The sequence below is a fragment of the Hemitrygon akajei genome, chromosome 5 (assembly GCF_048418815.1).
Source record: "Hemitrygon akajei chromosome 5, sHemAka1.3, whole genome shotgun sequence".
Taxonomy (NCBI): domain Eukaryota; kingdom Metazoa; phylum Chordata; class Chondrichthyes; order Myliobatiformes; family Dasyatidae; genus Hemitrygon; species Hemitrygon akajei.
The window spans coordinates 164,680,947-164,708,254 of NC_133128.1; the positions used below are offsets into that span (position 1 = coordinate 164,680,947).

Sequence of the window (27,308 nt, forward strand, 5' to 3'; positions counted from 1 at the left end):
ACCACATGATGCTATTTACAACGGGAAGGGCCTAATTTGAGCACTGCCTTGCTGTTCACATGAGAGCTAACTTTGTTCTTGAAGTTACTGATGGAAAACCTGCTCGACATATATGTGGACTTTGTGAGTAGAGGACTTTGAAATGTTGGTGATGTTGAGAAATTCTCAGATAAAGTTTATAACGATTGATTGTATTGAATAATAAATTTGTAACATCTTTTATTCAATTATTTTCACCTTAATAATCCCCTGATGCTGATAAGGTCACATTTGATAACCAGCTCCAGTTACACTGACAAGGTTGTAACAAGCTCATGCAGTCCTTGGACTGACTGTATCACAATGACATTGTTAAGGCAATTTGAAGGTTTGATCTAATAATGATGAATTGAATCTTAACTGTCCAAGATGGAGGGTGTTGTGTTCCTTGAAGGGGATCCTCAGTAATGGTGCCTTTGAATTTTTACACTGGTGTTTCTCAGTGCTAAAGATTGTAGGGAATTGACTTACTGTCAAAATAATCTAGGTGAGTTGCTATGCTATATTCCGTGGAATGCATATACTGAATCTATTGTATGTTTGTAGCGGATGAAGTGGTTAATGAATATTGAATGCAGTGTGGAAAAAATTCTAGGTTAAATTGCTCATACAGTATGGGGTTCATACCTTAGAATGACCAATCTGAAGCAAAGTTTCAGAATAGCTGTTGTTTACTTTCACTAAATCTGCTGTAATTCTACTGCCTCATGGGGATGAACAGTCCTGACATTTGAGGAGACGAATGATTGATTTGGCTGTGGCAGGGCTGCCCTCCGTTTTCTCCAGTCTTCTGAACTCACAAGTCAGGAGCAATTGTTGTCTTGATGGGATTGATGCCTAACAGTGTCAAGCTTCTTGGCATCTTGAGGGACGGTCAATGGGATTCACTTAATTAAGAATTTCTGAGAGGTAATTTCACAGACTCAGACTTAGGACCTGTGGTGTACTTATTAGAAAATCTCATTAACAACCTGATCTTAGTCATTCAATAGACAGAGCAGTTTACTGCTTTGAAGAAAAGTTACCATGAGGCTTAATAAATGCTTTGTGAATTACAATGCAGGTGCACAATGGTGGATTTTAAAGCAGTTTTTTAAGATATAATTTGGGATCTAAGTGTCAGACTTGTGCAATTAGAGTGCTTTTCTGTGAGGGGCTATTTATCTGGAAATGCAGAGATATTGTCATGAGCTATTTCAGTAATTGGACCAAGGGTTCTTTCATTGATGTGTAACAATCAAAGCAGGTGGACCTGTAAAGAAAAATGTAAAAGAAAATTAGGAGTCATCTGGGTCATTCTGGCTATTCGTTGTGGGATTTATAATGATTAGAGCAGCCTTTCTCAACCTTTTTGCCCTGGTGGAACCCTTGAAATAATCTTCAGGTCTCAGGGAACCCCTATGTATAAATGATTGTATCTACAGCTCACAGTATGTTAGCATGATCAGTAAGTTGTAAATATAATAATCCAAAAATAATTGTCAGTGTTCTTTGGAGTAGAGAATGAAATTTTAGCCAACCTTTCTTGAAAAAACAAGTAGTTAAACTTAGCTTACCTTTTCTGAAATTAATGTCTTTCTTTCCCTTTCATATATTTTAAAAACTCACAAGGAAACCATAATAAGTTTCTGTTAAATAACTGGCTAAAGCCAAAATGGGATTTAATTTTTCTAAAGGTAGACTCGGTAGATTTAATTTAAATGGTGGCTGTAAATTGATTTCTGAGTAGTAAGTTCTGCTACTGAATAACTTACCTCCTTTTTCTGTTACTGACTGTGACTTTATTAACAAAGGCTTTACTCTGATTTTAGATTCCAATAGCCATTCAAATAATCAGCACTTTTACATGTCATATGGTTGTGATTTGTAGTTAACTGTGTTTTCAATTTTTCTGGAGCCATTGCTACATTTGTAAGGTGTTTGCCATGGACTAGATCCAATGGAAAAGGACAACTTGGATCGTCAGCCCATATAAAACCCATTGATAAATAGCTTTCATTGCAAAGACGGACTGTTTTCATGTCTGTTGTTGCATCAGTGCTGTAAAATGACTCAGAAGATTGTACCTTCAGACGTGTCTGTACAACATAAAGGTTTATAAACTATAAAAGAAACCAGCATAATAAATAACTCAATGAGAAAATAGCAAAAAATATGAAAACTTCTGAATGCAATTCACTTCTAACCTACACAATCCACCTTCTGCAATATTTACAGCAACAACAAAGCAACAGGCTAGCAGTTAAGTTGCAGCTCATAGGAATTCCTTCTTTAGAATGAAAATTTCCCTCCAGTTTTCTACTACCAGTCAATGCTCGAAAACTGCACTTCATACAAATCATCAGCCTACCATAATCCCCTCTGTGCAATATAGTACTTTATCAACGGTCTCTCCTATCTCGCGTCAAAAGCTGAGAATCGACTCAAACCAATAAACACTGTCCTACTGTGCGCCAACATATAGATGAGATTGCTTATGGGGCTGTTTGATCACTGTCCACTACTGTGAGTGCTAGCATCGCATGTTGCACAGAGTTCAAGAAATGACGTTTATATTTTAGTCACGATTGCTTGTGGAACCCTTAGCTACCTCTCGGGGAACTCCAGGTTTAGCTGAGAAACCCTGGATCAAAGTGTGGAAAGAATAACTTGCTTTGCATGGGAATTATGAGGAGAATATCCACGGAAATCTACTTTTACTAAACAAATCCCTCATTCCCAATCTCTCTCCTCCAGTCAGTCAGAAAGTGAATGTCCTGATCCTTTGGAGCTGTCAACCTCAGGAACACCTTTTAGCTGCTGATTTTCTGCATTTGTTTCTTGAGTTTCCGGTTCTGAGTTTTCTAGTCGTTCTGTTATATGTAGCAACTGCTGCCTTCACTTTGTTCAGCATACAGTTCTCTGACGTCTCTGTACCTCCTGGGTGTATGTTACATTGTCCTCAAGTAAGAAATACTGTGGGAAAGTAACTTCAAGATGCTTTTGGCAGTGTTGCCCTAGCAGTCTTCTGTCGGCTCTTAAACTGCCTTGTTGATGTCTTAATGCAAAATTTTGCGTCTTAATGCAAAATTGTGCTCCTGGTCCTCATGATTTGTCCATGGCTGTTGGCTTCATAGTTTCCACACCAGGAATACCAGACTCAAACACAGTTACTTTCCCCAAGCAGTAAGGCTGATTAAGACCTCCACCCACTACCACAACCCACCACTACTATTTTATCATTTCCTGCCAGCCACCTTCTGTACAGACACTCCTGTGATTAGATAGATAGATAGATAGATACTTTATTCATCCCCATGGGGAAATTCAACATTTTTTCCAATGTCCCATACACTTGTAGCAAAAACTCATTACATACAATACTTAACTCAGTAATAATATGATATGCATCTAAATCACTAACTCAAAAAGCATTAATAATAGCTTTAAAAAAAGTTCTTAAGTCCTGGCAGTTGAATTGTAAAGCCTAATGGCATTGGGGAGTATTGACCTCTTCATCCTGTCTGAGGAGCATTGCATCGACAGTAACCTGTCGCTGAAACTGCTTCTCTGTCTCTGGATGGTGCTATGTAGAGGATGTTCAGGGTTTTCCATAATTGACCATAGCCTACTCAGCGCCCTTCGCTCAGCTACCGATGTTAAACTCTCCAGTACTATCACCATCACCATCAATCTATGTATATAAGCTACCTTATGTATCTGTATTCTGTTGTGTTTCTTTAATAATTTTTAAATAATTTTCCATCCTATTATGTTTTTTTTGCACTGCATCAGTTCAGGAATAACAATTATTTTGTTCTTTACACTTTTGTACTGGAAATGACAAAAAGCAATCTTGAATCATAAATATTAACTGCTGATTAGCCAGCTTCCCACTTCTGCAATCTCTCGCTTTTATTTGAATAAATACCAGCAGAAACCTGGGAGAAGCAGCCTATTGTTGCCAGGACAATGGAGGACACATCTTTCTCTCTCAGACAGTCCCCAAGGATTGAAGATTGTTTACTTCCACACTAGTTTGTGTACTTTGAGGTGGCTAATGAGGCTTTTATGGTGATTGCAGACTCACACACAGATAAGAATGTAGGAAACAGAAACCGTAGCTGCTTTACACAATAAAAGCAGGGGAGTTCATCCAGAGAAAAAATGAGTAGAAAGTAGATATGTATAAATTACATGCAAGAAATCAACTGGATCAATCATCTCCATTCTTGTTGGCTATAGCTCAGTCTTATATGCAGCTGTTGTTTTGAGTTTTGCCTGAGTGGTTGTTACAAGTGTAATGACAAGTAAATTTAAAAAATGTGCATGCATGCACACACGTACGCCACACATACACACTCTCTCTCACTCATGCTCAAACTCTCTCACTTTCTCAGACTCTATCTCTCTCTGTCTCTCTCAGACTCCTAACAAAGGAGAGTGTAATGCTGAGGGGTTTTTTCTGATTAAGGAAGGCATTTTTAAAATTTTCCTCAAATGTTCCTAAGGAATTGATTGCATGTCTTCAGACTTCTGTACCTCCTCCCTAACGTTGCTGATGGTAATAATGAGAAGAGGGCATGTGGGTGATAGGGGCCCTTTATGATGGATGCCACCTTTTTGAAGCATCACCTTTTTGAAGATGTCCTTGATGATGAGGAGGCTTATGTCCATGATGGACCTGGCTGAGTTAACAACCCTCTGCAACTTTTTCCATTCCTATGCAGTGGCTTGTTCATATCAGATTGTGGCACAACCAATTAGACTATTCCCCACGGAACATCTGTGGAAATTGCAGTATTATGCACAAAGCTGGTTACCACACGGCAGGAAGGATGTGGTGAATAGAGCCTAAAATTCCCAGATTAGTTTGAGAGCTTGAGAAGAATGCTGTATTATCTGTGAAAATGAGAGCTATTTTGAGTGAACCAGAGCACCGCCAGAAAGAGAATGCTGAAATTTGTGTAACATAAAAACTGCAAGTACTGAGCATGTCAGGCCAGTATGAGAGTGCAAAAGAGATGTGCTATGATATTGCCTTGAATTGAGGAGTGTAATTATAAAGAGAGATGAGATACACTGGTTTATTCTATCTGGAATATAGGACACTGAGGATTGACCTAAAAGGAATTTGTAAAATTAATAATAGGCATAAATAGTCAGAATCCCTTTCTTAGGGTAGAAGTGTCTGGGGCACAGGTTTAAAGTGAGAGAAGATACATTTAAAAGATATCTGAGGGTTTTTTTTATATACAGAAGATGGTGACTAGAATAGGTTGAAAGAGGAGGTGGAAGAGGTAGGGATAAATATAATGTTTAAAAGAAATTTGGATTGGTAATTGGACAGGAAGACAAAAAGGTATATGTGCCCAATAAGGGAAAATGGGATTAGCACAGATCGGCATCATGATTGGCATGGATGATTTGTTTTTTATCAACACAGGTCAAATAAAATGCACTCTTAAAGTACTTTTATTTCAAACTTTGTCATAGCTTAAAAGGAAAGCTCATTAGGAGTAGTTGGGAGTTAACGATAACATTGACTGTTTTATTCAGTCCCAAACTGAAGAATGAATGGCATAAAGGGATTTGTCATTTTTGTATAGGTTATTTGTTTTATCAATGCAGTTCAAGAGTGGGAACAGCAGACAACTTCTTATGGCAAGTTACAACAGACTGTCTCCTATTCAATTGCACATGGGTCCCAAATTAAATTGGAAATAATATATTTTCAAATGTTTGTGTCACATTGACATTTATGCACATCGATAAGTGTGTGTTAATAAGAAAATTCTCTGCCATCTCCCGATCAGCAACCATATCCTCTGTTAACTATCATAAGTACACAAAAATAGGAGGAGGAGTAGGCCATTTGGCCCATTGAGCATGTTCTATTATTCAGTTAGATCATGGTAGATGTGACTGTTGACTCAGTTCACTGACCTGCTTTTTTCCCAAAACCCTTAATTCCTTTACTATGCCAAATTCTATCTAACTGTGTCTTTAATATCTTCAATGAGGTATCCTCTGTTGCTTCCCTGTGCAGAGAATTCCACAAATTCACTACTGTCTGGGAAAGCAGTTCTTTTACATCTCTATCCTAAACCTACACCCCTGAACCTTGGAGTTATGTCCTAATTCTAGTGTCACCTACCAGTGGAAACAACATTCCTGCCTCTATCTTATCTATCCCTTTCATAATTTTAGAAGTTTCTGAAAGATCCTCTCTCCTTTTTCTGAATTCACACATACATCGTCCTAGGCGACTCAATCTCTCTGCATAGGCTATCTGCCGCATCTCCAGAGTCAACTTAATGAGCCTCTCTACACTGGCTCCAAAGCCGATATCATCTCAAGTAAGGAGACTAGAACCATACTTGGTGCTCCAAGTGCAGCCCCACAAGTACCATGTACAGTTGCAGTAGCACCTCCCAGCTCTTAAATTCAAACTCTTTAGAATGAAGGGCAATATTCCATTTGCACTAGTACACCCAAGTCCCTCAGCTTAACTGCAGTCTTTCAGCATGTAAATAATAATCTGATCTTCTACTTTTTCTTCCAAAGTGGAAGACATTGTATTTACCAATATTGTTCTCTATGTGCCAGACCATTGCCCACTCGCTCAATGTATCTTTATCTCTCCGAGGACTCAACTCATCCTTGTGCAATTTGCTTTTCCACTCAATTTAGTTATTCTCAGTAAACTTAGATATGCTACTTTCGACACCCTCTTCTAAATAGTTAATGTGCATCATGAATACCTGTGGATCCAGTACCAAACCACGTGGCACTTTGCTCACCATTGATTGCCTACCAGAGAAACACCTATTTAGTCCAGCTCTCTGCCAAGTTCAAAGTTCAAAGTACATTTATTATCAAAGTATGCATGTTAGAAATAACGGTGAGATTTGTCTTCTTGCAGGCAGGCAATACAACCCATTAAAAAAAAGACTGTCAAACACCAAATGTGCGGAGCAGAAAAGAACAAATTGTAAAACAATGAGAACAAATAACACATGGAATAGGAACCACAGACTCCACAGCCACAGAGACAGTTCAGTGCTGAGGTGAGTGCCAATGGTTGCAGGCTACACTGCTGTCCGTTCAGCACTGAGGCGAGTAAAGTCTCATGGAGGAGTGAGCTGAACATTAGTTTGTCCTTTGCTTAAGGCCTTGATCTTTTTAATCTGACTCGGCACTTAAATCAGCCAGACATTGGTTTATTTTTGGCTCTTGGGCCAGGGCCCTGCTGCTTCGATCCAGCCCCGAGTCTGCTCCAGCAATGGCTGTCACAGCCATATCTGCATTCTCAACAGTTCAGTTCACCGAATCCTCCAGGATATTGCAAAAATGCCAACTCATTCAGAAGCACGATTCCCAAAGGGAAATTACAGGCTGTGGATTGCAGTGATCGTAGTCCAGAAAAAGTTAATTAATCGAGGAGTTAGTAGTTTTGATTGCTGCCTATAAAGCATCACTGTGACTCACCAGCACCATTTTTATTAGCCTTCTATTGATTGACCAATTTTCTATCCATGCTACTACATTACCCCCAACTCCATGTATCCTTATTTTATTGATGTCTTCCATGCAACAAGTCCTTGAAATTCTAATATACAACATCCACTTGTTCCCCTCTATCCAATGCACATATTAGATTCTCAAAGAACTCTAAACCATGAATAATACCAGAAGACATAGCAGCAGAATTAGTCCATTTGCCCAGTGAGTCTGCTCTGCCACTTCATCATGGCTGATTCATTTTTTTACTCAGCCTCAATTTCATGCCTTCTCCCCATATCCCTTCATACCCTAACCAATCGAGAACCTATCAACCTCTTCCTTAAGTATATATACAGACTGCCTGTGGCAATGAATTCCACAGATTCATCACTCTTGAGGTTCTCTCACCTCCATTCTAAAATGATGCTCCTCTATTCTGAGGCTGTGTCCTCTGGTCTTAGACTCTCCCACCATAGGAAACATCCTCTCCACATCCACGCTATCAAGGCCTTTCACTACTCGATAGGTTTCAATGAGTTCAGCCCTGATTCTTCCTAATATCCAGTGAATACAGGCCCAGAGCTATCAAGTGCTCTTCATATGACAAGCCATTCAAACCTGGAATCATTTTTGTGAACCTCCTTTGAACCACCTTCAGTTTATCTGCAGCTATGTACCTAATCGGGAAGAAAAGTGTTATGTTTTTAAGGAGCATAGCAACTGTCACCATATAAATCTAGTCAACAATTTTATGAGCCCTTTTAGTGTGCTTATTAAAACCTAGATGATCTTTCAAAGCACCAAGATGCTTAATGGATTGACATAGCTCTTATGGGAAGCATAAAGGCTAGATTGCACTTTTATTAGAAACTTCCAAAAGTTCAAAGTAAGTTTATTATCAAAGTACATATAGCATATATGTCACCATATATAATCCTGATATTCATTTTTTGCAGGTGTTCACAGTAAATACAAGAAATACAATAGAATCAATGAAGGACCTCCCCAAACAGGAAGACAACAAACAATGTGTAATGCCTTGGTTAAGAACATGTTTCATTATATTCCTACTGCTATGCTGTGAGGTATTTTATTTCAGCAGCTTTTCTGCAAAGCACAGCACATTCTGTTAATTAAGCTTCACAGACTAGTGTTTTGACTTCTTCTAAGATAAGGAGCTGTTTGGTCCGCTAAGGAATGTAGTGTTAGCTAATTGGGTTTGCCTTGGTAATGTTTTGCAACATTCTGTCCAGTGGGATGCCATGGAACATTGGAGCAAGTTGGGCGGGATCAGATTTCTGAGGGCAGTGGGTTGTTTTGGTTGTTGGTTATCAGGATGTGTGGAATGCCTTTCAAAGGAGAGATCCTGCTGTAAGAAGTGCTTTGTGCAGAAGAATGGTTCCAAGGAGGAAGTGCCAGTACTCCTGAGTTAACCAGTTTGTTTGAAATGGTCTTCGAGGGATGTTTGAACTGTGGCTGGTGTCTTTCATGCAGAGCGTGGGCTCAGTCTGAGAGTAAAGCAATACACTCGACTACTCCAGAAATGAGCTCCAATGTTTATGTGCACACTTAGACTGGTTTAACTATACTGGGCCTTTTCCTTTTTTTAAATTACCTGTTTGTTAAAGTTGAAATATCTGTATATATTCTTCCACTTTAATTTTATGTTACTTCCAGGTGAACAATAGCTTCTCACGTAATTTTCAATCTTTCTCCTTTATGCTGATTCATCACCACCTTCAATTCAGCCAATGAAAGTGGTGTCAGCAGCAAACTTAAGTGTGGCATTGGAGACGTACTTAGCCTAACAGTGATAAGTATAAAGTGAGTAGAGCAGGGGGCTAAACACACAGCCCTGTGGTGCACCTTTGTCTGATGGAGATTATGGAGGAGATATTTTTGCCAATATGAACTGACTGGGGTCTGCAAGTTAGGAAATCAAGAGTCCAGTTGCATAAGGAGGTATTGAGACCTAGGTCTTGATGCTTATTGATTAGTTTTGATGGGATGAAAGTATTGAATACCAAGCTAAAGTCAATAGTGAGCACCCTGATGTTTGCATCTTTGCTGTTCGGATATACCAGGGTTCAGTGAAGAGCCAATAAAATGACCTCTGCTGTTGACCTGTTGTGACAGAAAGCAAATTGGAGCAGATTCAAGTTCCTTCTCAGGCAGGATTTGATGTGTTCCATCAACAACCTACCAAAGTACTTCATCACAGTGGGTGAAGCCTGCTTGTAGCAGGTAGGTACTTCAGACTGCCGAAGTGAGAGGTTAAAGATGTCAGTAAACACTCCAGCCAGTTAATCAGCTTAAGTTTTTAGTACCTGGACAAATACCCAGTCTGGGCCAGATGTTTTCCATGGGTTCACCCTCCTGATGGATGCTTTCATGTTGGCTCAAGGAAACCCAGTTCCACTGAATAGATGACACATCATGAAAAACTAAATATTTACTAATGTATCCTTGGTTGATTGAATAATTTTGCATAAATATTTTTATATTTACAAAGCAAACATTGTCAAAAAGGAATAAACTGAAACTTGATTTGTTCTAGCCTTCAGCACTTATTGTGGAGTGCCCATGTATCATATTTGTTGACAGTACTCAGCATATACAAGATGTTTGGCTGCTCTCCTGAGGTTGTCTGTAGAGCAGTAGAATTTCGTCACTATTGTGGCTGCCCAGTTAAGAAGCTTCCTTGCTGGCTTGTGACGAGGCAAAATCCAACAGTCATGTAGTAAGTACCTCAGGTCTTCAGGGAGAAATGTGCTTAAGAAATCCATCATGCAAATGATAGACTACACACTGTAGGAAACATCAAGGGGGTACTTAGAGCTAAGCCTGATGTAATCAGGGAGGTGAAACATGCATGCCATCTGTCAATGTTCAGCTGCTGCTTTGGGTAAGGGCGGGTTGGAGTAGGAATTGGCTTGAAGTACGTTGCCAGGAACCAATGACTCACAAAAAGCTGTTACTTCAGAATCTGGTGAACAGGACTTGGTTTCATATATACACACTTTTCTACAGCAGCAGCAGAGTGTAGTTTTAGTTTTCACATACAACTAAGGAGATGTTCCTCAGCACAAAAACTATCAAAGTATATCATTAATGCCAGTGGGCAGGAATAGATTTTACTGTTCAATGCTGTTCATTTTATGGGTTGGACAAGAGAATGATTAAGGCATAACAGGCTGGAAAACAGAAAGAAAGGGGTGCGGATGGTTTCATATAAAATTGCAGGTGATCTGACAGCTAAAGAAAATTTCAGTTATGCTCCCTAAAGTCTGCTTTTAACATTCTTTTTCTGTGCCTTATAGTGAAGAACTTGATAGCTATAGAAGCAAATGGTCAAATACCAGTTTTTATCCAGGTCATGCATTTCTGCGCCTTGACACAAATGAGACTTGAAGGAAGTTTCAGATGAATTTTGCATGAAAAGAAGAATAATTCCTTTCATCCTCAATCTACACAATATTGTCACTGATAATTGTGATTGTGCAACTAAGGCACAGTCATAGATAGATTCATAGAGGCTTTCTCCATGCTGTATTGGTCTTTGGCCCAATAAGTTCATGAAAGCTATGGTGCCAACTCATCTAGCCCCTGCTATGTTTGTGTGGAGCAAGACAATAGAGTTGTAGGATTAAATGTTTTTAACTGAGTCATGTTAATAACTGTATGTGCTGTGCTGCATAGGGTGTGTGAGCTAATTAAGATCCAGGAAAACTTATAATGTATCACCATGTAGGATTGGAGCTGTACTCCTAAATCAAATGCTCGCAAAATAGAAATATCTTTTGCTTTTGCTTCTACTTCAAAGACAGCGTCTCAGGAGGAGACGAGTTATTTGTAGCTTGATTTTCATTGCTTCTTCCAGCTTTGATATTGGAGTTAAAATTGGGAAGAAGTCAACATTGTTCAGGAAGATTTTCTTCCAATACAGCCAGGTTCAAGGAGTTGATTTGGGTGCTTGGTGTAGAGTGGCCATTTTTGTTTTGATCCTTGTTGCCAAATGCTACTTTGGCAAGACTCTCAGAAGAAGATGGCACCAGCAAGCAATATGACCAATGGTAACACCCTCCAGGTGGTTTATGAAAACTATTTCTTTCACTTAAGTCTTTTTCTTTCAAATGTGGTTTTACTTCTGTTGGATCCTGAGATCTACATTTTGGTGGTATGTTTTCAGCTCAATTGAGTGATCTGGCATTTTGCTGCTTCCAAGGGGGTTCCATAAGGCTTTGAGTGAAGCGTGTATTGTCCAGGCCAAGGAGCCTGGATATAGATCGTGAGTCTATGATCAACTTCACTTCTCGCCAATCTCATTTTGCTGACTGAAGCATCAAGGAAGATTGAAATCATCGAGCCAAGAGCAAAAGGCAAGCGGCTGTTCAGCACCGTCTACCAGCTTCTTGCTCGCTGCTGCCAGAAGAAGGTATCTGCATATGATGGTCTCTCTCTGTCTCACACTCACTGTTTCTGAAGGAAGGTCCTCCATTCAAATGGTCTCTCTCTCCCCCTCGCTCAATACTGCTGGAACCCTGGGCCTTGGGCCAGATTTAATCAACACTGTTTGTGGACTGGACTCTGTAGTTCATGTTATGATATGTTTCTGGTTTCTGGTCGCTCCCTCTTTTGTTGCTTTTTTGGGCATTTTTGATCAGGGCGGCATGCAGATAATGAACTGAGGCAAACTGAATATGCTTGGACTCTTATGATTTTGTGTTTTATATTCTGTGTTTTCACTCTTTTTTGCCATTTGCACATTTTAATGTTTCTCTTTGAATAGGTTCTATGGTTTTCTTTGTTTCGTGGCTGTCTGTAGGAAGCCGAATCTCAGGGTTGAGTACTACATACAGACTTTGATAATAAATGCACTTTGACTCATTGAATCTTTTCATCTTTGAGCAGAGCAGGAATGACAACAGATTGGTATGATTATGTCATGCTAGTAATGATATATAAGACCATAAGATATAGGAGCAGAATTAGGACATTCAGCCCAACGAGTTGGGTCCGCCAATGCATCAAGCTGATCCTAGATCCCACTCAACCCCATAGACCTACCTTCTTACCATATCCTTTGATGCCCTGACTGATCAGGAAACGATCAACTTCAGCCATAAGTATATGCACGGACTTGGTCTCCGCCGTAGTTTGTGACAGAGCATTCCACAGATTCACTACTCTCTGGATAAAAAAAAATCCTCCTTACCTCTGTTCTAAAGGGTCGCCCCTCAGTTTTGAGACTGTGCCTTTTAGTTCTGGACACCCCCACCATAGGAAACATCCTTTCCACATCGACCTTATTTAGTTCTTTCCACATTCGATAGGTTTTAATGAGATCCCACTGCACTCTTCTAAATTCCAGTGAGTACAGCCAAAAAGCTGCCAAATGCTCCTCATGTGTTAACCCTTCATTCCCGGAATCATCCTTAAGAACCTCTTCTGGACTCTCTCTAAGGACAACACATACTTTCTGAGATATGGGGCTCAAAACTGTTGACAGTATTCCAAGAGTGGTCTCAGCAGTGCTTTATAAAACCTCAGCATTATCTCATTGCTTTTATATTCTATTCCCCTTGAAATAAATGCCAATATTGTATTTGCCTTCTTTATCACAGTCTCAACCTGTAAATTAACCTTCTGGGAGGCTTGCATGAGGACCCTTAAGTCCCTCTGCACCTCTGATGTTTGAATTTTCTCCCCATTTAGATAATAGTCTTCACTATTGTTCCTTTCACCAAAATCCATTATGATACATTTCTCAACACTGTAGTCCATCTACCACTTATTTGCTCATTCTTCCAATTTGTCTAAGTCCTGCTGCAACTGCATTGCTTTGTCAGCATTACCTACTCCTCCACCTATCTTTGTATCATCTGTAAACTTTGCCACAAAGCCATCAATTCCATTATCTAAACCATTGACAAACACCGTGAAAAGTAGTGGTCCCAATACTGACCCCTGAGGAACACCACTAGTCACTGGTAGCCAACCAGAAAAGGCCCTCTTTATTCTCACTCGCTGCCTCTTGCCTGTCAGCCATTCTTCTATCCATGCTAGTATCTTTCCTGTAATGCCATAGGATTTTATCTTGTTAAGCAGCCTTAAGTGTGGCACCTTTTCAAATGCCTTCTGAAAATCCAATTAAGTGACATTCAATGCCTATTCTTTGTCCACCCTGCTTGTTACTTCTTTGAAGAACTCTAACAGATTTGACAGACAAAATTTCCCTTCACAGAAACTTTGACTTATCATTAGTCTCAAAGCATCCTGAAACCTATTCCTTAATAATAGACTCCAACACTTTCCCAACCACTGAGGTTAGGCTAACTGGCCTATAATTTTCTTTCCTTTGCCTTCCTTCTTTCTTAAAGAGTGGAATGACATCTGCAATTTTCCAGTCCTCCATGACCATGCCAGAGTCAATTGATTCTTGAAAGATCATGACCAATGTATCTGGTACCTCTTCAGTAACCTCTCTCAGGTCTCTGGGATGTAGTCCATTTGGTCCAGATGACTTAAGACCTTTGAGTTTACCTAGCACTTTTTCCCTTTGTAATAGCAATGACACTGGCTCCTGTTCCCTGACACTCACGGACCTCTGGCACACTGCTAGTATCTTCCACTGTGAAGGCAGATGCAAAGTACCCATTAGGTTCATCTGCCATTTGTTTGCCCCCATTACAACCTCACCAGCATCATTTTCCAGTGGTCCAATATCAACTCTCACCTCCCTTTAACTCTTTATATTCTGAAAAAAAAATTAGTATCCTGTTTTATATTATTGGCTAGCTTGTCCCCTTATTTCATCTTTTCCCTTCTTATAGCTTTTTTATTTGTGTCTTGTTGGATTTTAAAAGCTTCCCACTCATCATGCTGTGGAACTTGCAGTGTGGGCGCTACAAACTGGACCTGCTGAGATGAAAATATGCAGCCATCCTGCAGGCTTAATTTAGCTCCTACACTGTAAGTTGCACAGCATGTCCTGTTATTAACATGACTCAGTAAAAATATTAAATTATACTACTCTGTTGTCAATCTTGTTCTGTGCATGCATAACAATCGCATTTTCTAGTGTTAGGCCCATATTACTCCAAGCTCTTACCTACATGTACCTACCAAAGTGCTTCTTAAATGATACAATTGCACCTGTCCCTTCCTCTGGCAGCTTGTGCCATATATTCACCACCCTCTGTTTGGGAAAATTTATCACTGTGGTCCCATTAAAATCTTTCCCCACTTACTATCAATCTATGTCCCCTAATTTTGGACTCTCCTACCTTGAGGGAAAGACTGCTACCATCTATGTCCCTCATTAATTTATAAACCTACATAAGATTTCCCCTCATTCTACTACGCTATGAGGAATAAAAGGGTAGCTTGGCCATTTCCCCACTATAACTCTGGCCCTCTGGTCCTGGTAATATCCTTGTAAATCTTCTCTGTACTCTTTCAGTTTTACCACACCTTTTCTATAACAAGATTGTACACAGTATTGTATAACAACTTATACAACTGCAACATGATATTCCTACTCCTGCACTCAGGGCCCTGACCGATGAAGGATGGTATGCTAAATGACATTTTCACCATCCTGCCTACGTGTGAAACTGTTTTCAACAACCTGTGCTCTTGTACTGTTAGGTCTCTCTGTTCCATTACACTCCCTAGTACTCTACTATTCATAGTGTAAACCCTATGCTGGTTTGACTTTTCAAACCTGTATTGAAATCTATTTGCCATTCCTCAGCCTGCTTCCGTAACTGACTCAGATCCCCCAGTAATCTACAACAACCTTCAATAATTTCATTCATTCACTATCTGAAAGCTAATAAAAATGTAGTCACTAGAGCCAAAGTGCTCCCTGACTATCACTCAGTTTCCTGTCATAAGTGATGGATTCAGGCTGCAATGTATTGAACCTGCTCAAAATTACTGGAATTTGTATTATTAGGGGAATCACATCTGAATACATCCAATCAATCCAGATAGCTCATACTAATTGCAGTACAGGTCTAGTCTGGTGGAGGAGGAGAGCATACAGACTGGAGTGTGGTTGGAAGCTCTCCATAAATTTATAGATCTCTTAACAAGAGCGGTTACTTCAAGCAATTTTTTGGGGTATTTACTTCATTGTGTCTTTGCTCTTTGAGTATAGAAGGTAGAAATTAAAATCTAAGTTTCTGAGTAGGCTTCATGGTCCACATTGGGTGAGTGTATTTCCCACTTCTCAGTAGTGTACCTGTATGAGTCTTCCCCCATTGATGGTCATGGGGTGCATTAGTGTGAGAGGGAACAGGAAGATGGAAGTCCTGACTTCAGTGTGTTATCTTGAACGCATTAGTATTGAACTCAGACCGATCAACCCCCACCCTATTTTTTGTTTCCAACTTTTTCCTCTATGCTTCTAACTTTGTGATGGCAGACACATGACAAGAATTGGTGACTTTTTCTTCCAGCCTATTGTGATGAGTATTTCTCAAATTTTCTGCTTTTTTATATTACACAACAGAAGACTCAGGATGTTCTTTCTTTCAATGCTCTGCTCTTTCAAAATAGCTTTTCTTGTCACAGATAATACTGTACTGTACTCAGACTGACCTGGGAATTTTAAGATCTATTCCCCATCAGTTTTAGTTTTAAAGACCAGATAATCAATACCTCTTTTGGACTATATCTTATGATTTATCTAGAGATTCTTTAGCATTTTGGAGCTGCATTCATGGAGGCAAGTGAAATAATCTCTCACACATTTTTGATTTGTGTTATGTATTCACAGGAAATGAGGTTTGTTATCTGTTGCAGAAAAATCAGGTTCTTCACTGCTCTTCCAGCTACGCTATTTATGTAGTTGATCTAGGCAGGTTTGTGGTCAACAGCAACTCCCCAGGATATTGATGGTGGGGTATTCAGTGATGTGGTTAGACCTCCCCTTAATAGTGATGATCATTGCTTGCCAAACTATGAAATTATGTTTATGATGGAATAGCCCTTTTCTTCAAGGATTTCCAGTGTGGAGAAACTATATTTTAGATCTATTCCAATTAGTCTGATGATAGTGTCATACAATTTGATAGAAGGTGTCCTCAGGATGAAAATAGACAATGTTTCCTTGAGATTTGGTAATCACTTCTACCAATGTGTCCATGGAGTGATGCTTCAATTTTACAAAGAGTTTAAGGAGGATGGGTTTCAATAAGTTTGTCCTATGTGTTGGTTTAGTCACCCTCAGCTGTGTGATTCATGATTCAGGCTGCATTCAGTCAGTCTGACCATTCTTGGCACTGGGCTTTGAAGTCCACCATCCAGAGTACATTCAACACACTTGATAGATTGAGAGCTTCCAAGGAATGTTCACCATGGGGCAATGAAATGAATTAAACAACATTTTTGTACATTGTTGCATCAAAAATTATTCATGTCTTTATTTATAAAAGCTTTCAGATGCATTTCAAGATAATAAATTAATTCTGACATGTTTACTGATTGTTTTCATTACTGTACTCAATCTTGCGCAATGCACATGTAAGCCAGACATGTTACACAATGAAGTTAGCCCGGTTTTCTGAATGATCGCATGTGGATCATGGTAACTTTACATTTAATAAGCAATTGTATAAATGTATAGTAAACTAATAACAACTCTCCTATTTCAAAACATGGTCTAGCCCCTGAGGCTTTCGCTGCAGCAGTGTCTGGGTCCTAGTGCGAGTTACGATACACTGCTCAGACAATTTAAATGCTGGCCCAGATTGGAGACCAGAGCCAATTTCACCTTCACTCCTCTCTCCAGGGTGCCGGAGCCTTTCGTTGTTATGTTGTTTGGTCAATTTAAACGCCAGTCCAGATAGATGGCAAAGGCAGGGCGTTGGTCGGGATGAGAGCCGAGTTCGCTTGTTCTTTGTGATGGTCACTTCTCGCTCCGTGGCGCTGAGGCTATGAAGACTGCCCCAGCTGCCGTGCTTCGTGCTCACTAGTATAATGAACTGATAAACTACTCTGGGCTGCTCCAGGATTCAGATCTGATGACTTGATTTTGGTTCGGAATGCTCTCCGCTTCAATTGTTTGCATGAGCTGTGTTTTCTTTTCTTTCACTTGCACACCGAGTGCTGGTCTTTTATTTTTATTTTTATACTTTTTTTCTTTAATTGAGTTATCTTGGGCTTCTTGTTTTGTGGCTACCTGTGAGCAAGCAAATCTCCAGGTTGGATAATTTATACATCCTTTGACAATATGTATGTACTTGAATCTTGAAAATATGTATGAGAGCTGAATATGCCTATTGGAAGTAAAATAGAAGTTACTGACACCCACAGAGAATCATATCCCCGACTGAATTTGCTGGGAAAGGCACAAAATTAATGTTTCTACTTACAAACAAGGTTATAAATAGAAAGGTCACGAGAAAATCAGGTGAGAGGTAAGAATTTGAAGCACGCATCCACAAGGTGTAATTAAGCTGAAATTTACAAAGGTATTTAAGGAAAGTTGAATCATCATGAGGAAGAACAGCTTAGAAGGATATACTGATAAAGAAAGATGAAGTATGTGAGTAGATCAATATAGCTCCTGGGGCACAGATAAAATACATGAGTAGTTCACCTCCTTGGGCATAGACTTATTGAACCAAAAATGTTTTCTTGAAAGTTTGATTCAACACAAGGTTTACAAAAGCCATAGGCTCTCTGCTAAATCAATCTAGAATTAATCTGCTATTGGCCTTCCCTTTATTCCCTTGTACTGTATCATCTTGCAAGGTTGTACAAAAATATGAAGTTGAAGCATGAGTAGGCAATTTGGCCCTTGAGACTTGCTTTGCCATTTTATATGGTCATGGTTGAATTGTTTGTGACCTTATCTCTGGATTTCCATCTACCCAAGTTGATACTTTCCTCCCTTGCTTATGTACAGTTCCTTTGATTTAAAAAATAATCAGAACTTGCTTCCATTGCCCTTTAAAGAGAGAATAAAAATAATCACTTCATCTCTTTCTTAAATGGGCAACCACTTATTTTTAAATAATGACCGCCTAGTTCTAGATCTTCCCATAAGGAAACATCCTCACCACATCCATTCCACCAAGACCCCTTAACATCATATATTTTTCAATCAACTTGCTGATCACTCTTCTAAACTCGAGGGGATACAAAGCTAACTATATTCACTGTCATTTCAGACATCTCACCCATTCCAGTCAATCATCTTAACAAATTTCTAAACTGCTTCTAATACTGTGACAGCCTTCATTAAGCAAGAAGTTCAAAGTAAATATTTTTATCAATGTACATATATGTCACCATATACAATCTTGAGATTCATTTTCTTATGGGCAATCACAATAAATACAAGAAGTACAATAGAATCAATGAAAGACTGCACCTAACAGGATAGAGAAACAACCAATGTGCAATAGAAAATCACAAACTGTGCAAATACAAAACGAAAGAGAAAAAAAACTAGTAATAAATAAGTAAACAATAACAATAAGTGAGACTGAGGATCCGGAGGTACTAGGAGGTATTGATGCCTAGGATTGAAACTTATTGATTAGTTCTGTAGGGATGGTAGTATTGAATGCTGAGCTGGAGTCACTGAATAACATCCTGATGCATGTATCTTCGCTGTCCAGCTGTTCCAGGATTGAGTGAAGACCCAATGAAATAGCATCTGCTGTTGATCTGTTGTGGTGGCTGGCAAATTAGGGTGCAACCAAATCACTTCTCAGGCAGGAGTTCATACATTTTATCACCAACCTCTCAAAGCACTTCATCACAGTGCATCCTGGACAATTGTCATTGAGGCAAGTACCACGTCCTTCTTCAGCACCATTGTAATTGAAGTCTGCTTGCAGCAAGTGGGTACCTCAGACCGCTGAAGTGAGGGGTTAAAGATATTGGTGAATACTCCAACCAGTTGATCAGCACAAGTCTTCAGTACTTTATTAGGAATAAAGGGGATGAACTTAGAGCATGGATCAGTACGTGAAACTATGATGTTGTGACCGTTACTGAAACTTGGCTGGAAGAAGGACAGGATTGGCTGATGCAGGTACCGGGGTTTAGGTGTTTTAAAAGGAATAGGATGGAAGGTAGAAAAGGGGGGGAGGGAGTGGCATTGCTGGTCAGGGATAGTATCATGGCTGTAGAAAGGGAGGACGCTGCAGAGGGAGTGTCCACTGAGTTGGTGTGGGTGGAAGTCAGAAATAGGAAGGGATCAATCACTGTGCTGGGAGTAGTCTAACGGCGCCCAAATAGCCCTCGGGACACCGAGGAGCAGATAAGCAGGCAGATTTTAGAATGGTGCAGGAAATACAGGGTTGTAGTTATGGGTGATTTCATATTGACTGGCACCTCCTGACTGCAAGGGGGATAGATGGGGCTGAACTTGTCAGGTGGATTGTCAAGAAGGATTCCTGACACAGTATGTGGACCGGCCAATGAGAGGAGAGGCCATACTGTATCTAGTTCTGGGTAATGAACCTGGTCAGGTGGTAGACCTCTTGGTGGGGGAGCATTTTGGTGAGAGTGACCACAACTCCCTTAGCTTCAGCATAGCTATGGAAAAGGATAAAAACAGACAAAATGGGAAAGTGCTTAACTGGGGAAGGGCTAACTATGAAGGGATGAGGCAGGAACTAGCGAGAGTAAATTGGAAACAGATGTTCAAGGGTAAAAGCACAGAAGTAATATGGAGTGTTATGAACCCCGTAACTAGGTGTCTTACCAGCAAAGATAGGAGTATCCGTTGAAGTATGATGATACTATTTTTAACAGTATTTATTAGTAAAAATACACAAAAATAATATCAATGCAAATATACAGATAATATACATCATCAATACTGAACCTAAAAGTGCGGGTATAATAATCATCAATAAGAAATAAGCTCTATCGTTGCCTAGGGGATAATGAATTGTCCGATGGAAATATAAAGTTCAGTTCAGTTCATACAGGCTGCAGTCGTTGTTGATCACTGTGTTGCAATTGTTGGAGAGAGAGAGAGAGAGAGAGAGAAAAAGAGAGAGAAAGCAGTAACAGCTATTAACTTGCCGACTTTCCTTTTATGATCTGGATCCTTCGATTCGTTGTTGTTGTGGCCATTCATGTATGACCCCTCCGTGTCCTTTAGCTAGACTGTTCCATGGTGGACTCGTCACCCAGGCAAGGGTGGACACACACACAAGCCCCCACCGGTCTCGTAGCATTTCTCCTGGTGCGTCTGAGGGGTGTTCCCCAGACCCTACTTTTATCCCCACTCACGGGGTCTCAGATGTCAATCAGGTTGGGATGATGCAATCCCTCAACCAGACCACTCTGATTGCCCCCTGAGGGGTTTCAATGAATAGAACAGTACTCAATACACAATTCCTCCTTCAAGAGACAATAGCAGTAATCTCTCTCTTTGTCAATAGGAGACATTCCACCTTTGTGTATCCCGGCGTTGTCTCTCTCTCATTACTGACATGCTGTGTATCTCTCTCATTTCCTGGGTATCAGACCCAAAATAATAGCGATTTTGCGATTCTCAAAAAGGGGGGGGGGCGACTTTGCACCCTTCTGCCCATCAGAGTTGCTCCTCATTCGTAACAGGAGGAAGTTTAGGGACCACTTGTGCTGGGTTCAGGATAGGTTTATCCCACTGAGACAAGGAAAAAATGGTAGGAAAAGGGAACTGTAGCTGACGAAACACGTGAGGCAACTTGTCAAGAGGAAGAAGGAAGCATATGTTTGATATAAGAAGCAGGAAGCAGGAGGGGCTCATGCGAAATATAGGGTAGCCAGGAAGGAGCTTAAGAAAGGACTTAAGCTTGAAGAGCTTGAAGGGGGCATGAGAAGGCCTTGGCATGTAGGATTAAGGAAAACCCCAAGGTGTTCTATGCGTATGTGAAGAACAGAAGGATGACAAGAATGAAGGTGGGGCCGCTAAAGGATAAACAAGGCACGGTGCCTGGAGGTGGAGGAGGTCCTAAATGAATACTTTGCTTCAGTATTCACAAGTGAAAAGGACCTTGATCAGGGTGAGGTTGAAACAGAACAGGCCTGTGTGTGGACAATGTGGAGATTAAGGAAGAAGAAGTGTTGGATCTTCTTAAAAACATCAAGATTGATAAGTCCCTAGGGCCGGCCAGATGTGTTATACCCCTGGTTGCTGTGGGAAGTGAGAGAAGAGATCGCTGGAGCAGTAGCTATGACCTTTGAATCCTCTTTGGCTGCAGGGGAGGTGCCAAAGGATTGGAGAATGGCAAATGTAGTTCTCTTGTTTAAAAAAGGTAATTGGGAGAAACCTGGGAACTATAGACCGGTGAGTCTTACGTCAGTGGTCTGCAAACTATTGGAAAGGATTCTTAAGGATAGGATCTACAAGCACTTGGAGAATCAAGGATAATCAACATGGCTTTGTGAAGGGAAGGTCATGCCTTATGAGCCCAATTGAGTTTTTTGAAGAGGTAACAAAAGAAATTGATGAGGGTAGGGCAGTAGATGTGGTCTATATGGATTTTAGCAAGGCATTTGACAAGATCCCCCAGGAGAAACTCATCCAGAAAGTCATGAGGCATGGGATCAGTGGAACCTTGACTATTTGAATAAAAAATTGGCTTACAGGTAGAAAGCAGAGGGTAGTACTGGAAGAAAAGTATTCTGCCTGGAGGTCAGCAATTAGTGGAGTGCCGCAAGGATCTGTCCTGGGACCCCTGCTGTTTGTGATTTTTATAAATGACCTGGATGAGGAGGTGGAAGGATAGATGAGTAAGTTTGCAGATGACACAAAGATTGGATGTGTTGTGGATGGATCTGTAGGTTGTCGAAGGTTACAAGAGGATATAGACAGGATACAGAATTGGGCAGAAAAGTGGCAGATGGAGTTCAATCCGGATAAGTGTGAGGTGATGCATTTTGGAAGGACAAACCAGAAGGCTGAGTACAGGGTTAATGGTCGGTTACTTAAGAGTGTGGATGAACAGAGGGACCTTGGGGTTCAAATCCATATTCCCTCAAGGTCGCTGCAGAGGTTGATAGGATAGTTAAGAAGGCCTATGGGATGCTAGGCTTCATTAATAAGGGGATTGAGTTCAAGTGTAGAGAGGTCTTGTTGCAACTCTACAAATCTCTGGTGAGACCACACTTAGAGTATTGTGTTCAGTTCTGGTCACCTCATTATAGGAAGGATGTGGAAGCTATGGAGAGGGTGTAGAGGAGATTTACCAGGATGTTGCCTGGATTGGAAAACAAGTCTTATGAGGCAAGGTTAGCAGAGCTGGGACTTTTCTCTTTGGAGTGTAGAAGGATGAGAGGGGACTTGATAGAGGTCTACAAGATTATGAGAGCCATAGATAGGGTGGATAGCCAGTACCTGTTTCCCAGGGCACCAATAGCAAACACCAGAGGGCATATGTACAAAATTAAGGGAGGGAAATTTAGGGGAGACATCAGGGGTAAGTTTTTTACACAGAGGGTTGTGGGTGCCTGGAATGACTTGCCAGGGATGGTGGTGGAGGCTAAAATATTACGGGTATTTAAGAGTCTCTTGGACAGGCATGTGGATGAAAGAAAATTAGAGGGTTATGGGGTAGTGTGGGTTTAGTACTTTTTTTTAAGGAATATATGGGTCGGCACAACATCGAGGGCCGAAGAGCCTGTACTGTGCTGTGGTGTTCTAGTGTCTTGGCCAGGAATCCTGTCTGGACCAGATGCTTTCTGAGGACTCACCTTCCTGAATGCTGTTCATACCTTGGCCTCAGAGACTGAAATCACAGCATTATTGGGGGCTGTGGGAGTTTGTAAAGGTGACTCCATGTTTTGAAGTTCAAAGCAAGCATAAAAGGCATTGGCCCTCAGCAGGTTGTGGATTTCATCGATCATCTAGAGCTTCTGAGAAGGAACAATTCTGAATTAGTTTGTGGGACGTACTTGTCTACAATTGACCCTATACTCAGCACTCTGGGTCTGTTCTCACCACGGCAATATATCGCTAAAACGTTGAGATTCAGCATCAATTTCTGCCATGCACCACTCATTCCATCTAATAATTAGTAAACAAAATGTAACATTTATCCCTGTATTATCTTAGGCAATTGTGACTACAAGTTTCCATGGTGACACTCTGACCTGAAATGATATAGTTCTAACTAACCTCTACGTCGAGCTGCTTCCCTCACTCAATTTGTACTTGATGACAGCATATATACTGATGATTTAGAGACAACTGTGCATTGTTTTGCAGTTGAAGATGGCAAGGACCCCCCAAACTCAAAGAGTTCTCAACAAATTCAAACCTTTGGATTCTGTTGTCCAATGGCAAGAGTCTAATGTTTCATGCCACTTCATTGTTCTCATTTCTGGTAACTTGATATTGAGCATTCTCATTGGTTTTAACATTCTTTTAATAATAACGTCTCAATATCACCAAGACCAAGGAGATGGTGGTGGACTTTAGGAGATCTAGGCCTCATATGGAGCCAGTGATCATTAATGGAGAATGTGTGGAGCAGGTTAAGACCTACAAGTATCTGGGAGTACAGTTAGACGAGAAGCTAGACTGGACTGCCAACACAGATGCCTTGTGCAGGAAGGCACAGAGTCGACTGTACTTCCTTAGAAGGTTGGCGTCATTCAATGTCTGTAGTGAGATGCTGAAGATGTTCTATAGGTCAGTTGTGGAGAGCGCCCTCTTCTTTGTGGTGGCGTGTTGGGGAGGCAGCATTAAGAAGAGGGACACCTCACGTCTTAATAAGCTGGTAAGGAAGGCGGGCTCTGTCGTGGGCAAAGTACTGGAGAGTATAACATCGGTAGCTGAGCGAAGGGCGCTGAGTAGGCTACGGTCAATTATGGAAAACCCTGAACATCCTCTACATAGCACCATCCAGAGACAGAGAAGCAGTTTCAGCGACAGGTTGCTATCGATGCAATGCTCCTCAGACAGGATGAAGAGGTCAATACTCCCCAATGCCATTAGGCTTTACAATTCAACCGCCAGGAGTAAGATATGTTAAAGTGCCGGGGTTGATTGTATTTAATGTATTTAAGTAAACTACTTAAGAACTTTTTAAAAGCTATTATTAATGCTTTTTGAGAGAGTGATTTAGATGCATATCATATTTTTACTGAGTTAAGTATTGAATGTAATTAGTTTTGCTACAACAAGTGTATGGGACATTGGAAAAAATGTTGAATTTCCCCATGGGGATGAATAAAGTATCTATCTATCTAACTTGTACCCAGTTAGCATGCAGTGCTCCAAATGTCTCAAAACCAATGTTCAACATAAATTACTCCTGGCTTCACTTTGAGCTTATAAACTGGGCACAAGTATTCATGTGTTGAATGCTTTGGTGCCAGTTAACATATGCATTTACAGGGGGAGGGTTTGCAGTCTGAAGGGGAAGGAATACAATGCAAAATACTGATTTCAGGAATAATCATGGCCAATTACTCTGCTTCCTTTTTTTATTTCACCAATTTAATTTTTTTCTTCACATTTCAATGCTAGTGAGTTGGCATCAACAAGACCTTCCAAAGTGCAAGGGCTATCTGCAAGCTGTGAGCAAATCAAAAATAAGGTCTACTTCTTGCTATCAAGACGTACAAAAAAGTTGGATGAACTCAGCAGGTCGGGCAGCATCCGTTGAAAGGAGCAGTCAACGTTTCGGGTCGAAACCCTTCGTCAGGACTGAAGAAGGAGGGGGCAGGGGCCCTATAAGGAAGGTGAGGAGAGGTGGAAAACCAATCAGAGGAAAGATCAAGGGGTGGGAGAGGGGAAGCAGGGAGGGGATAGGCAGGAGAGGTGAAGAAGGAATCTAAGGGGAAAGCACTATGGGTAGTAGAAGAAGGCAGAGTCATGAGAGGTGATAGGCAGCTAGAAGAGGAGACAGAGTAGAGGTGGGATGGGGAAGGGATGGGAAGGGAATTACCGGAAGTTGGAGAATTCGATGTTCATACAAAGGGGCTGGAGACTACCCAGACGGTATATGAGATGTTGTTCCTCCAACCGAAGTTTGGCCTCATCACGGCAGTAGAGGAGGCCATGTATGGACATATCCGAATGGGAATGAGAGGGAGAGTTGAAGTGAGTGGCAACCGGGAGATCCTGTCTGTTGTGGCGAATGGAGCATAGGTGCTCAACGAAGCGGTCCCCCAATCTGCGTCAGGTCTCACCGATGTAGAGGAGGCCGCACCGGGAGCTCCGGATGTAATAGATTACCCCAACAGACTCACAAGTGAAGTGTTGCCTCACCTGAAAGGACTGTTTGGGGTCCTGAATGGTGGTAAGAGATGAGGTGTAGGGACAGGTGTAGCACTTACGCTTGCAGGGATAAGTGCCAGGTGGGAGATCTGTGGGGAGGGATGTGTAGACCCATTCTCATTCCCATTCGGATATGTCCATACATGGCCTCCTCTACTGCCATGATGAGGCCAAACTTCGGTTGGAGGAACAACATCTCATATACCATCTGGGTAGTCTCCAGCCCCTTCGTATGAACATCGAATTCTCCAACTTCCGGTAATTCCCTTCCTATCCCTTCCCCATCCCACCTCTACTCTGTCTCCTCTTCTAGCTGCCTATCACCTCTCATGACTCTGCCTTCTTCTACTACCCATAGTGCTTTCCCCTTAGATTCTTTCTTCACCTCTCCTGCCTATCCCCTCCCTGCTTCCCCTCCCCCACCCCTTGATCTTTCCTCTGATTGGTTTTCCACCCTCTCCCCACCTTCTTTATAGGGCCCCTGCCCCCTCCTTCTTTAGTCCTAATGAAGGGTTTCAACCCGAAATGTTGACTGCTCCTTTCAACGGATGCTGCCCGACCTGCTGAGTTCATCCAGCTTTTTTGTACGTCTTGATTTGACCACAGCATCTGCAGTGCACTTTGTGTTTACTACTTCTTGCTATGGTTGCACATACTGAGCTTCGAATTGTTTTGCCTCTTGATTAAAACAGTTTAAAACCATCAAGGTTTATCCATTCCTCCTCTGCCCACACAGTTGATTGTCTTTTTTTCCCATGTTGACCCCATCCCCAAGGTTATCAATTCCCACCTGCCCTATCCCCTTGTGTGTAGTTAGAGTCTCTCTGTTGTAGTTAGAATGCTTTTTCCAGACCTTGGGTGATTTGCTGATGTGCTGTGGACGATGTATCCTCTGTTTGTAACTTTCTCTCTCCTTGTCTAGTCATGGCTCTCTATGTAATTTTAGTGTGGATGTACAAGCAGTTGATATTGGTTTAACTAAGTCTATGATAATCAGCTGTCATTCTTCACTGCCCATTACGCCACTGGCATTTAGGTCCGCAATGAAGGTCCTCTATCTCTGTCTGTCCATACTACATGCACAGATATAGAAGAATTCTTCATTTGCTGTTTCCATAACAATTTTTTTTTACCAGTCAGGGTTGTTAGCCCTGAGCTGAACCCCTGAACTTGGAGGACAGGTGGACCACTCTTAGTCTGACCTCTACCTTTTGACCCTACCAAGAGCTGAAGCACAAGACTCTGACTCTAGCCAGTTGTGGTCCTCTTGGAGGAGCAGTTATTCAGTCCTAGCTATAATTTCCTAGCCTGGAAAGAGAGTTCTTTGACAGTACAAGCATAATTAGTCCTGTACCATCTCGGTAATAGCAGCAGTCTTGACTGTGAATTAGCACATTCCTGATTTTGTAATTACAAATTTCCAAATCCTCTTAATTTTGTGCTGACTTTCCTTCATTGGTCTTGATGAAGGTACTTGATGAATGCACTGGTACTCTCCAGGGCATTCAAAGATAAACTAGTGTGCGCAGAAACTCTA

At 41.0% G+C, this 27,308-nt stretch overlaps 1 protein-coding gene and 1 long non-coding RNA gene across 4 annotated transcripts in view; both read left to right on the plus strand.

Annotated features, from left to right (window-relative positions):
• The window catches only part of pde1a (phosphodiesterase 1A, calmodulin-dependent), a 648,403-nt gene that overhangs the window by 252,432 nt on the left and 368,663 nt on the right, over window positions 1-27,308 (plus strand). The window lies entirely within an intron of this gene.
• LOC140727396 (uncharacterized) lies at window positions 71-8,556 on the plus strand. The gene is made up of 3 exons (XR_012098842.1): window positions 71-123; window positions 6,944-7,088; window positions 8,481-8,556. It is a non-coding gene; the product is annotated as an uncharacterized lncRNA (long non-coding RNA).